Consider the following 13,530-nt stretch of genomic DNA (forward strand, 5'->3'; position numbering starts at 1 on the left):
CAGGTTTTTAAGATACCAGTATTCCTCATCACTAATCAATTCATCATCACACCATATACGTAGCATGGAAAAGTATAAGGTCTGTGTTTCCATTAGTACTCGATTGCCTACCATCACATAGTTATCAATCATGTTCAGTTGCCTGTTGGCTTCTCTCTTATAGTTGGCACTGTCCATGACGACTATTCCACCCCCCTTATCGGAGGGTCGTATGACTATGGAATGATCATTTCTCAAGTTCTCCAGCGCTTTGTATTGCAAGAATTTCAAATTTCTAGAAGCTGGCAGTATATTACTAGACAGTTTTTTCAGGTCTTGCATAACAAGATTCTCAAACGTGTCTATCGGTCCACATATAATATTGGGACAGAAGATCGATTTAGGTTTGAGATGACTTGGGCAGCTCATATCTGTGGTTATCCCAAATTGCTCTTCTAGTATGGAGTTGCCGTAAATCTGTGTCATCTCTATTTCCAATCCCATTGGCTGTTCCAAGTTGGCTAGACAAATTAAGCTGGTCATATCTTTGCCTGTTAAGGGAGATGCTTCTTCTCTCGGCATATCTTTGTACCTCGGTCCCTCATTGACCCTTGTTGCATAAAATTTAGTCAGTTTAAGTTTTCTAAGAAATGTATAGAGGTCCACCCTAGTAGCCGTGTAGTCATAGCTGTATGTGGGGCTAAAGGATAGCCCTAACGACAGTACTGCTGTTTCTTCCTTTGATAGACTTCTGTTTGAAATGTTAAAGATTTTTATTTGTAGGTTCTCTGGCCTCTCGGCCTCCCCCTCGGTTTGTTTCCAGAGCGTGTGATCACGCTGGGAGGGTTGTTTATGTTGGCATCCCCTCCTTGTTTTGTTTTTCCTGCTTTGCCCACGGCACCTCTTCCTTGTCCGGATGGCTGGCCTCTCCCTCTCTTTTCCATTCTGCTGTCTAGGTGCAGCAATTTGAATTCTTCTAAAAAGTTGAGCCTTTTTGATGAAGACCCTTCTGTTTCTGAAATTTCCACATCGGAACTACTAGGTTCTTCTAATGCAATAACTACAGGATGGTTATTAGTAGCAATTTGTTCCAGTCTACTTTTGATGGGGGCATCAAAGCGTTTGGCAAACGTATATGTTCTACCTTGTTCATAGTCCAGACGGTCACGTTTAAATTTATGTTGCTTTCTCGTCCGGATTTCCCCCTCATACCTTTCCAAATTTTCTTCAACTCTAGACATACGTTTTTTACATTCATTTCCATCTTCTGATGAGAAGAGATGCTCTTCCATTTCTTCTATATCTTTCAGAAGTTTGATTCTGTCCAGTTTGGCATATTTTACAAGGCTTTCAATCATTTTAAAGGAACACTGATTAGTGTGTTGCGTCCATTCCTCTATCAGCCTGGGATCGATGTCCTCAAAAGTAGGGATCGTGAGGATTCTCAGCCCTCTCGGAATGCGCTGAACCTCCAAATAGGTTTGAAGTGTCATTGCCTCCCACCATTTAGAAATTTCTTTTTTCTTTATTTTTTCAAGTTTGTCCATTTTTTGCTGTACCGTAAGGCTTGCCGGCAGGCTATTATCTTCAATTGCCACAGTGGCTGCTTGATCATGTTTGAACAGGATTTGCGCTGCTGCTCTTCTCTTGGCTTCAACCTGATCTGCCATTGTGCCTCTTCTACAAGTTGTAGGGCTGGCACAATCATAGGGGTTGGTTGCAGGGGCAAGCGGTAAGCAAACCGGGCTGGGTAGGATAAGATATATATAGTCCTCCCAAAAACACTCTCACTCCACCCCACAAGGCAGCTGAGGTGCGCCTAGTTGGTATCCCCAATTCCAGTATATAATATATGAGAAAATCTCCCAATATTTCTCGAATTTCTAGTCCAAGAATGGGGGCTACACCACAACTAATGATGAAAGCTGCACCGCAGCTGGATGATAGATGTCATATCCAAAGTTGTGGGAGGCGGCATCATAATGGAGTCAATACATGCCATTGTGGCATGTATTGACTCCATTATGATGCACTGGCACTTTATTAAGAGTATTTGTCCTCTAAGAGGGGAGTCATTGCTGCTATATATGCACGACGCACCTTCTGGTCTGCTGTTTACTTGGGCATGGATTCTGCACATGTGAGGCTAAACCAATTGAGCTTTTTGTAAACTAATATAGTACAGATGAAGGCGCTGCACTTTTCTCTGGTTTCAATTGAGGTCACTCCATACCATGGAGTGTAATGGTTTGTGGTTTTCAGCATGTAGTATGAGACCAAACCATTTAATGATATTTTAGCGCACTGGCGCTCAGTAACACATCATTGTTGTTTTTAAATGTTTTGTCAGGAAATAGGGTTTGGCATCTGGTATGCGCTTTCATCCACGCTTTTTATTCACTTTTCATCATAGCATTTGCTTATATGGGTCTAGCGCCCATTGAAATTTAAACATCTTGAACTCTTTCAAATATGGCTGCCAAGTTTGTAAGTCATTTATTATAACCTTCTGCGATCACATGATCGGGAACTTAAAAGTATATGGGAGGAGCTTAATGCCGATGCTGACCCGTTTCCTGTTTATAAAAGTAATGTGTTCTCACGTATTTGGGAAGTAAATAGCCTGAAGAAGCTTGTTAATCAAGCGGAACGCGTGGCGGTTTCCACCCTGGTGGGGTGTGTGTTCCTTTTTTAACCTGATTGTCAGCAAGGGAGGCATGGTCATTATGTCTGCCCCTTTTAAGCCATTAGGCAGTGTTGGTTGCACAAGATTCTTTATAATGCAATAAAAGACGTTTTTTTGTAGCAAGCGGTATGGTCTTGTGTGCAGGGTTCTTTTTCTACATGATGTGATTGGGTTTTTTTTGAAGTGTTACAAACTTTCATTCACACATGTGTTTTTATACATATTTAGAAATCCGGCCAAGATTTCTGTCCCTAGCACCAGCTACGTGTAGGCTGAGCACTATTTTTGGCATATCTATTGTTTTTTGTATAGCCATTAGCTGCCGCCTCCCACAACTTTGGATATGACATCTATCATCCAGCTGCAGTGCAGCTTTCATCATTAGTTGTGGTGTAGACCCCATTCTTGGACTAAAAATTCGAGAAATATTGGGAGATTTTCTCATATATTATATACTGGAATTGGGGAGACCAACTAGGCGCACCTCAGCTGCCTTGTGGGGTGGAGTGAGAGTGTTTTTGGGAGGACTATATATATCTTATCCTACCCAGCCCGGTTTGCTTACCGCTTGCCCCTGCAACCAACCCCTATGATTGTGCCAGCCCTACAACTTGTAGAAGAGGCACAATGGCAGATCAGGTTGAAGCCAAGAGAAGAGCAGCAGCGCAAATCCTGTTCAAACATGATCAAGCAGCCACTGTGGCAATTGAAGATAATAGCCTGCCGGCAAGCCTTACGGTACAGCAAAAAATGGACAAACTTGAAAAAATAAAGAAAAAAGAAATTTCTAAATGGTGGGAGGCAATGACACTTCAAACCTATTTGGAGGTTCAGCGCATTCCGAGAGGGCTGAGAATCCTCACGATCCCTACTTTTGAGGACATCGATCCCAGGCTGATAGAGGAATGGACGCAACACACTAATCAGTGTTCCTTTAAAATGATTGAAAGCCTTGTAAAATATGCCAAACTGGACAGAATCAAACTTCTGAAAGATATAGAAGAAATGGAAGAGCATCTCTTCTCATCAGAAGATGGAAATGAATGTAAAAAACGTATGTCTAGAGTTGAAGAAAATTTGGAAAGGTATGAGGGGGAAATCCGGACGAGAAAGCAACATAAATTTAAACGTGACCGTCTGGACTATGAACAAGGTAGAATATATACGTTTGCCAAACGCTTTGATGCCCCCATCAAAAGTAGACTGGAACAAATTGCTACTAATAACCATCCTGTAGTTATTGCATTAGAAGAACCTAGTAGTTCCGATGTGGAAATTTCAGAAACAGAAGGGTCTTCATCAAAAAGGCTCAACTTTTTAGAAGAATTCAAATTGCTGCACCTAGACAGCAGAATGGAAAAGAGAGGGAGAGGCCAGCCATCCGGACAAGGAAGAGGTGCCGTGGGCAAAGCAGGAAAAACAAAAGAAGGAGGGGATGCCAACATAAACAACCCTCCCAGCGTGATCACACGCTCTGGAAACAAACCGAGGGGGAGGCCGAGAGGCCAGAGAACCTACAAATAAAAATCTTTAACATTTCAAACAGAAGTCTATCAAAGGAAGAAACAGCAGTACTGTCGTTAGGGCTATCCTTTAGCCCCACATACAGCTATGACTACACGGCTACTAGGGTGGACCTCTATAAATTTCTTAGAAAACTTAAACTGACTAAATTTTATGCAACAAGGGTCAATGAGGGACCGAGGTACAAAGAAATGCCGAGAGAAGAAGCATCTCCCTTAACAGGCAAAGATATGACCAGCTTAATTTGTCTAGCCAACTTGGAACAGCCAATGGGATTGGAAATAGAGATGACACAGATTTACGGCAACTCCATACTAGAAGAGCAATTTGGGATAACCACAGATATGAGCTGCCCAAGTCATCTCAAACCTAAATCGATCTTCTGTCCCAATATTATATGTGGACCGATAGACACGTTTGAGAATCTTGTTATGCAAGACCTGAAAAAACTGTCTAGTAATATACTGCCAGCTTCTAGAAATTTGAAATTCTTGCAATACAAAGCGCTGGAGAACTTGAGAAATGATCATTCCATAGTCATACGACCCTCCGATAAGGGGGGTGGAATAGTCGTCATGGACAGTGCCAACTATAAGAGAGAAGCCAACAGGCAACTGAACATGATTGATAACTATGTGATGGTAGGCAATCGAGTACTAATGGAAACACAGACCTTATACTTTTCCATGCTATGTATATGGTGTGATGATGAATTGATTAGTGATGAGGAATACTGGTATCTTAAAAACCTGTTTCCTGTTACCCCATTAATGTATTTTAACCCTAAAATTCATAAAAGTCTTACAGATCCTCCAGGCCGTCCCATAATATCTTCAGTGGGTAGCCTTCTTGAAAATACTTCGAAATTTTTAGACCATTTCCTGCAGCCATTTGTGATCAGCCTTAGCTCACATATACAAGATACCTCAGATCTGCTTATGAAACTACTTGACATCAATTGGGAACCAGGATATTTGCTGGTATCCCTGGATGTGGTTTCATTGTACACGTTGATTAAGCATGAGGCAGGTATTCAGGCTTGTAAATTTTATCTAGACACGAGATCCATTAGTTACAAACAACACAATGACATGCTTTTGAACATGCTGCGGTTTTGTTTAGAACATAATTATTTCCTGCACGAGACCTCTATATATAAGCAAATCCAAGGCACGGCCATGGGTTCTTGTATGGCACCGACCTATGCCAACTTATACATGGGGTGGTGGGAGTCGCAGATAGCATGGGCTGAAGGAAAAAAAAAAAAAAAAAAAAAAAAAAGATTCACTGAACACATAGTGGTGTGGTACCGATTTATAGACGACCTCTTTTTGATATGGGATGGGACTGAAGATCTATTGCTCACCTATGTCAATATACTTAATGAGAATAATTTGAATCTTGAACTCACATCTGTTGTCAACAAAAAGGAATTGGTCTTTTTAGATGTAAAATTTACTGTGATGAACAACACACTGACTACTAAACTTTTTCGTAAAGAAACTAGTTCTAACTCTACGCTCCATGCCCGAAGCCATCACCCCATAACCCTCAAAAACTCGATTCCTTATGGAGAATTTTTGAGAGCAAAGAGAGCTTGCAGTACAGAATTAAATTACAATGAAGAAGCCCTATATATAGGCCAAAGATTTGTAAATCGGGGTTACAAAAGGAAGGTTGTAGCTGATTGCTTTGATAAAGCTAAACAGACCAATAGAATGGATCTGTTTAAAAAGCAAGTAATCAATAAGAATAATGATATCCGATTCATTACTAATTTTAACCATCAGGCTAACAATATCAAACAGATAATGAAAAAACACTGGAAGGTACTTCTAGTAGATCCAGACCTTACTAAAGTATTAGGCACTGGCCCTAGTGTTGCTTATCGCAAAGCCCCTACTCTCAAAACTATTCTATCTCCCAGTATGGTCATTACAGACACTAATATGAGAGGTAGTCACTTCATGACACAAGAGGTTGGTGGGTTCCGCAAATGTGCTAACTGTAAAATGTGCAATTTTGTCTCGAAAAAACCATTTATTAGCTGTAATGGTCTGAAATGGAGACATAAACATAAAATCACCTGCACCACAAAATTTGTAGTCTATGCTATCACATGTGAATGCGGGCTACACTACATTGGATCAACTATAGGAGCACTTAAATTGCGTATACTTCAACACTATAGAGCCATCAAAAATAGGGACCTCACCAATCCTCTTACGGGGCACTTTATTGAAAAACATAAAGGTGATGTGAATGCCATGACATTTATAGGGTTGGCCCATATTCCAGTACACAAAAGACTGGGGAATCGAGAGTTAAAATTACGGCAGTTAGAAGCCACATTAATCTGTAAATTTGACACACTGAGGCCCCTGGGACTAAATATTGACCCGGAGATGTTTGTGTTTTTATAACAACTGCGTATTATGATATTTGTAGAAACACTGTTGCATCTTCATGCATTTATACTAATGGATGCTAGCATGTACATTATTGTGACGTGTGTGAATCTATGAATATGCATTGGCACTTTACTAAAATCTGTTTATTCAGCATTTGCTGCTGCACATGCACTATCCACTTTTCAACTTTTCGACTTTATATATATATATTTATCATCATTTTTTATATATATATAATTTTACTGCTGTTCTGGGCTACCAAATATGTTTATATGACATGTCTTGATTCCATGATGATGCACTGACACTTTATCAAGAGTATTTGTCCTTTAAGAGGGGAGTTACTGCTGCTATATATGCATTACGCACCTTCCGGTCTGCTGTTTACTTGGACATGTATTTTGTGGCATGTATTGACTCCATTATGATGCACTGGCACTTTATTAAGAGTATTTGTCCTCTAAGAGGGGAGTCATTGCTGCTATATATGCACGACGCACCTTCTGGTCTGCTGTTTACTTGGGCATGGATTCTGCACATGTGAGGCTAAACCAATTGAGCTTTTTGTAAACTAATATAGTACAGATGAAGGCGCTGCACTTTTCTCTGGCTTCAATTGAGGTCACTCCATACCATGGAGTGTAATGGTTTGTGGTTTTCAGCATGTAGTATGAGACCAAACCATTTAATGATATTTTAGCGCACTGGCGCTCAGTAACACATCATTGTTGTTTTTAAATGTTTTGTCAGGAAATAGGGTTTGGCATCTGGTATGCGCTTTCATCCACGCTTTTTATTCACTTTTCATCATAGCATTTGCTTATATGGGTCTAGCGCCCATTGAAATTTAAACATCTTGAACTCTTTCAAATATGGCTGCCAAGTTTGTAAGTCATTTATTATAACCTTCTGCGATCACATGATCGGGAACTTAAAAGTATATGGGAGGAGCTTAATGCCGATGCTGACCCGTTTCCTGTTTATAAAAGTAATGTGTTCTCACGTATTTGGGAAGTAAATAGCCTGAAGAAGCTTGTTAATCAAGCGGAACGCGTGGCGGTTTCCACCCTGGTGGGGTGAGTGTTCCTTTTTTAACCTGATTGTCAGCAAGGGAGGCATGGTCATTATGTCTGCCCCTTTTAAGCCATTAGGCAGTGTTGGTTGCACGAGATTCTTTATAATGCAATAAAAGAAGTTTTTTTGTAGCAAGCGGTATGGTCTTGTGTGCAGGGTTCTTTTTCTACATGATGTGATTGGTTTTTTTTTGAAGTGTTACAAACTTTCATTCACACATGTGTTTTATATATATATATATATATATATATATATATATATATATATATATATATATATATATATATATATATATATATATATATCAAAGGAATATCAAAACGAATCCTTAAAAAAAATCATTAATTGACTTCAAAACTATTTTTCCACAGGGGTCAGAGTCAGCCCTGGCTCACTTACAGCTTGGTACAAAACATATGAATTCTTCAAAAATAACCCACTACTTGTTTCAACAAGACATATATGCATCAGCTCTTGCCCTACTGATTGTCACTTGTTTCAATCATATCTTCTTGGCTTTTTAAGTATTTTCCTGTTTCAATGTTAATATATATGCATTATTTCCCTTTAGGTTTCTCACTACTTTGCATACATTATATTGTCAACAGCATATTACTGCTTCTCTGTGCAAACTAATAGATAGCTGTTTTGACTTGCAAAGCTATTTTGTGTTTTTCAAAATTCACGCAGCCTTGAATTCTGCAACTATTTAACCACTTTTTGGCTTTGTGTCAGCCCACAAAGCCTTAGCTATTCTTGAAAAGCTCAGTGGTTTGGAACATACATTTCACAGTTCATGTCACTGCCTAGCTATGTATCAGCGGCAAAACCTTATAAAAGATAGCTATATTTCTGCCTTATTATATTTTCAAAATATGTCATATGCCAAATTGAAATACTGTCAGATTTTGACTCACAACTCAATTTAACAACTTTCTTCCAACTATGCACTTCCCTTTCTGCAGCAAGACTGATTTCTCCCACATCTCTTATCTCGGAGACAGGAAAAAAGGAACAGGCGCCCGGGTGGTTTCCACAGCAGTCTTTATTAGAGGAAATTACAAGACTTTTCTGGAAAAGCACACATTCTGCCTTCCCCTGCTTATATAGGCTTATTTGGATGATGCAAAATCCTCATGCAAATTACTACTTTTTTTGGACTTGTATTTATTAGGTCCCTTTAGCCAGAGAAAAAACCACCTTACCCTATGATTGGATGATTTATCTGCTGCTTACCAAGCCACAGTATACTTGGCATAAACACGTTATGCCTTCTCATCATGAGTCTTGGGCATCCATTTTGAAATATCTCTCTGCCTGCCTACTGTGCTACCCTTCAGGGAGTCATTATTTAATGATTTAAGCATGTCTTGCTTTGTATATCTTTTTCATTTTTATATATTCATGATATATGTGTGAAACTTAAAGCACCCTTCACTTCCTGGGTCATTCTAACCCAGACATGCACCCCGCCATGTGCACTTTTTACCCAAATATAAAGGCTATATGATCTTGATTTCTGCACTAATAGAACTATTGATCTGCCTATCATGTTATCTGTACACAGTTGAAAGTGGGGGAGGGGTTGGCACCCCTCTACAGAAGTGGTTAGGTGGAGACTGAAGAAGGATTGGCTAGTTCCTTGCAGCTGTGTTGTTGGATGCTCCAGAATTGCAAGCCCTATTTTTGGAATGAATGGAGAGATTATATTGCCTTTGGAGAAGGTGACAGGCCAGTTTGTCAGAGGATGAGCTCGAGGTATGCCACTTCCGTTCAGCAGCTCTGCACTTACTTTTCGGGGCTGCTAGATCAGACTCATACTAAGTGTTCCGCTTGGTGCCAGTTTTCAAGCAGAACCTTATGACAGGGGCTAGAATGCTGAGAGTGTTAGTGATGGTGAGATGGAAGTTGTTGAGAGCAGAGTCAGAAGTAGAGTCAGTCTGAGGGAGGAGGGTAGAGGTGAAAATGGAGACAAAGGCAACAAGTGACACTCGTTTCATTGGAAGGATGTCCGTTAATGAGGCTGGCAGAGTGGGCAGAGGTGTGGTTACAGGGCTGAGAGGACACAGGTGGGAGGAAAGGAGGGAGTGGTCTGACCAGGAGAGTGGTGTGGAGAGTGGAGCAGAGGGAAAGAGATCAGTATGCATGAAGGCCTTGAAATGATATGATAAGATATGATATTTTATTTGTATCGCGCTCGTACACAGGTGTTTCAGAGCGCGACTAGGCAAGGGTGGGGAAACAAGGGAGAACACTAAAACAACAACGATCTTCCTAGGCCCAGTGACATTGAGAATGTGCAAGTGCATGGGATGGGGAAAAGGGAAAAAGTGCATTGAAGGGGGAGAGTGGAAAGTGCAGAGCAGAGGAGAGTAGATAAATAAATAATAAATAAAAAATAGAATGGAGGCAATAAACAGTGATAGTGCAGCCAGCATGTGGCAAGTGTTGTTTTATGGTGACAGACTGGCTAAGTCTGATAAGTGCAGAAAATAAGAAAATGTGGTGGGGCTGTATGTGTACAGATATAGTCCATCCAGTGCAAGGGGTGGCCGGGAGGCAGTGCAGGAGAACGGCAGGGTGAGCCGGTACCTGGACCCAGAGGAAAGAGGATGGCCGGGTGCACAGTGCCAAGAGAGAGCGGGTCAGCAGGGGAGAGGGGAAGAGAAGGCAGAAAAAAAGAGGAAGGTCTTTAGGCGCTTCCAGAACCGTAGATGGTTCTCCTCAAGTTTTAGAGTGGCACGGAGGCTGCTCCAGAGAGAGGCCCCAGCCGGAGATAGAGATCTACCCCCAGCTTGTTTCTTTGAAAAACGAATAACCCGGAGGGAGTCGGAGGTAGAGGAGGGAAGAGCTCGAGAGGGGAGGTATTTGCGGAGGGATAGCTGAAGATATTTTGGACCCAGGCCCCAGAAAGCCTTGTGGACAATGCAGAGGGTTTTGAATTTAATCCTTGCATCCACTGGGAGCCAATGGAGAGATTTCAAAGCTGGAGAGATACGATCCCAGGGCTTGAGGCCAAGGACAAGTCTTGCAGTCCTGTTCTGGATAAGTTGCAGAGGGTGGAGAGTAGATTCAGGTAGATTTAGAAAGATGCTGTTACAATAGTCCAACCTAGAGAGAACCAGAGCTTGAGAGACAGTTAGCTTCTGAGGGAAGGAGAGGAAAGGCAAACTACCTCTGTGTGTCCAGCCGAGTGGGTAGGACCAAAGGGGAAAATAGGGAGAGAGAGGTGCAGAGGATACGGAAGAGAGTGGAAGCAGAGATTGAGGAGTCAAGGTGGAGGAGTTTAGAGGTAGATGTCAGGAAAGTGGAGGAGAAATCGGCCCATTCTGAGAGGAACGGAGAGATAGGGCCAGGCGGCCTGTAGATAATGGCAATGGTCAGAGAGAAAGAAGGTGAGATGCCAAGCTTTCAGACAAGGATTTCAAAGTAGGGCTAGGACTGTGTGGGTATGAGGGAAGAAGGAACCCACTTAGGGAAAATCAAGGCAACTCCACCGCCAACACGGTTAGGGTGAAGCTTAGAGTTGATCTTGTAGCCGTCAGGGAATAGGGAGTCGAAAGCAGTGAATGATCTGGCATTGAACCACGTCTTGTTGAGAGCGAGTATGTTGGGAACAAAGTCTTTAAGGAGGGGGCACATGTCAGAACAATGTTTCATAGCAGAGCAAGCATTAAGAGTGGCTAAGTAGGTATGGTCGTCAACTTTGAAGGTTTTCCGAGAAGGGTTACACCAGTCGGAGGTGGTGAAGGAGGTTCAGAGAGAGAGGAAGGAGGGGAATCAGGAGTGGGAGGGAAGTTGATGAGAGATGTTTGTCAATGGTCAAAGAGGAAGGGATTGAGTTGAGGACACTGAGCCACACCAGTGTCATTGCGATAGATATTAATCATGCACCTGGAGGATGTGAAGCCAGCCAAGAGTACTTCCAATCTAGTGCCATCATAAATGGATGAGGAAGAGAAAGACAAGAGAGTGAATATCATATTTGGATTCCGAAGGTCTGGAGAGGGGATAGTTAAGAGGATATCAGTGACAATCTGTCTGGAAGAAGCTCTGACACTGGTGACTGTGATAGGTAAACCAGGATTACAGGAAAGGAGATCTTTTTTGAACTTTTTCCTTCCAGACTTTGTGAGAGAGGATAGGTGATAGAATAGCACTTAGAGTAGATATGAGAGATGGAGAGAGCCATAGAGATGGTAGAGAGGGAGGTGAAGGGATAGGAGTAGGTACTGCACAAGTACGAGATTACTCACCAGGCAGCCCACTAGCCAAAAGTATTGGGTGATTTTAAAAGCACACCTAGAACAGACTTCGCCAAAGAGCACTGAAATAGCACAAAATGAAGGATGCAACAATATAAAAGTACACCCATATTTGACTCTTCCAAAGAGCACTAACATAGCACAAAAATGGAGGATGCACCAATTTTAAAAGCACACCTAGATTAGACTCTTCTAAAGAACACTAAAATAGCACCATGTGTAGGATGCAACAATTTAAAAAGTACACCTAGATTTCACTTTGCCAAAAGCACTAGAATAGCACACAATTGAGGATTCAACAATTTAAAAGCATACTTAGGTTTAACTTTGCTAGAGAACACCAGTGGAGCATACAAAAGGGGGTAGAGAAGTTTAGGGGCTCTATGAGGAAAAACAGGTTAGGCACAAGTAGGCAGTAGAAGCAAGCTATGAATGAGATGAGAACTTGGGGATGTTAGAGCAGAAGAATATAAAGATCACTGTGCTGATCATGTTGTCTGGCAGTGGGCCCTGCTGTGGGTGGAGGTTTCTAAGCAGACGGTGCTCTTCAGTATCAGTGAAGTAAAAGCGTTTTGTTTGTAAGAACCCCATTCACCCAGGTGCTGGAATACTAATCTGACAGGTTATGACTTAAATTGTATTGTCAGGCGAGCAATGAGAAATCTTGTCACTCTTTTTATGGGTATACCAGTGATTTATTGTACATTTAGAGCCACCACGTGTTTTGACAAAACGTGGGTCTTTTTCAAGGCTGTAGTGAGTTTACATATTGAGCAATAATATTCATATTTATATGTGACAACCATGGTAGTGAATGACCAATGACAGATTTCCCATGTTGAATATTGCTGCCTACATTTGTGGCATATTAGTGAACGGATGGACGGTGATGATGGTGACAAGTATTCACATGGCATATGGAAGTTAGTGTTTCATAAGTGTCATAGTGATGTTTGTGAGTGACATAGAATGTGATGATGCATATACAATAAATGATGACAATACATTTTCATTCAAGATAACATAGTTCGAAACATGTGAATGTCCATGTCAAGTTTGAGGATTGCACCAAGGAAGAGAAAGAAGAGAAAACATGTTGTACTTAGCGTTGGTTATTGTGGGTATGTGTACTCCGCCAAATGTGACTTAGGGTACTGGGGGTTGCTAGATTGTCAAGTTCCTTACCGTGTGATTTGATCTTGGGGAGGTAGATTATGGAAGGGAGCTCTTGGTTAAGGGCCTTCAGTGGGTAATCTGTGATGTGAAAGAAATTAGATATTGTGTTAAGTACACAAGTAGTCATTGAAGTAGGAGCAGTATTTATGCTGGGGGAGTGTGCCCCAGCAGTTAATTTACATACAACTTCTTGTGGGAATAACGTGATGCAGGCCATCAGTGGCTCCGGGTCGTTGCCATTTGCTTAGTGGCATAGTGGCAGCGACTGATTGCAAGTGATGACAGATAGAGATTATGAGCCTCATTACGAGGCGGGCAGAATGGGTTTAACGGCGCTGGTAAAGGTGTTGGCGCTGTTAAACCCACTGCGCCCTAATATGAGGTTTCCTTGCGGGACACGCACTGGACGTCTGGT

Source organism: Ambystoma mexicanum, chromosome 8 (genome assembly GCF_040938575.1).
Source record: "Ambystoma mexicanum isolate Mex_15411 chromosome 8, UKY_AmexF1_1, whole genome shotgun sequence".
NCBI classification, from domain to species: domain Eukaryota; kingdom Metazoa; phylum Chordata; class Amphibia; order Caudata; family Ambystomatidae; genus Ambystoma; species Ambystoma mexicanum.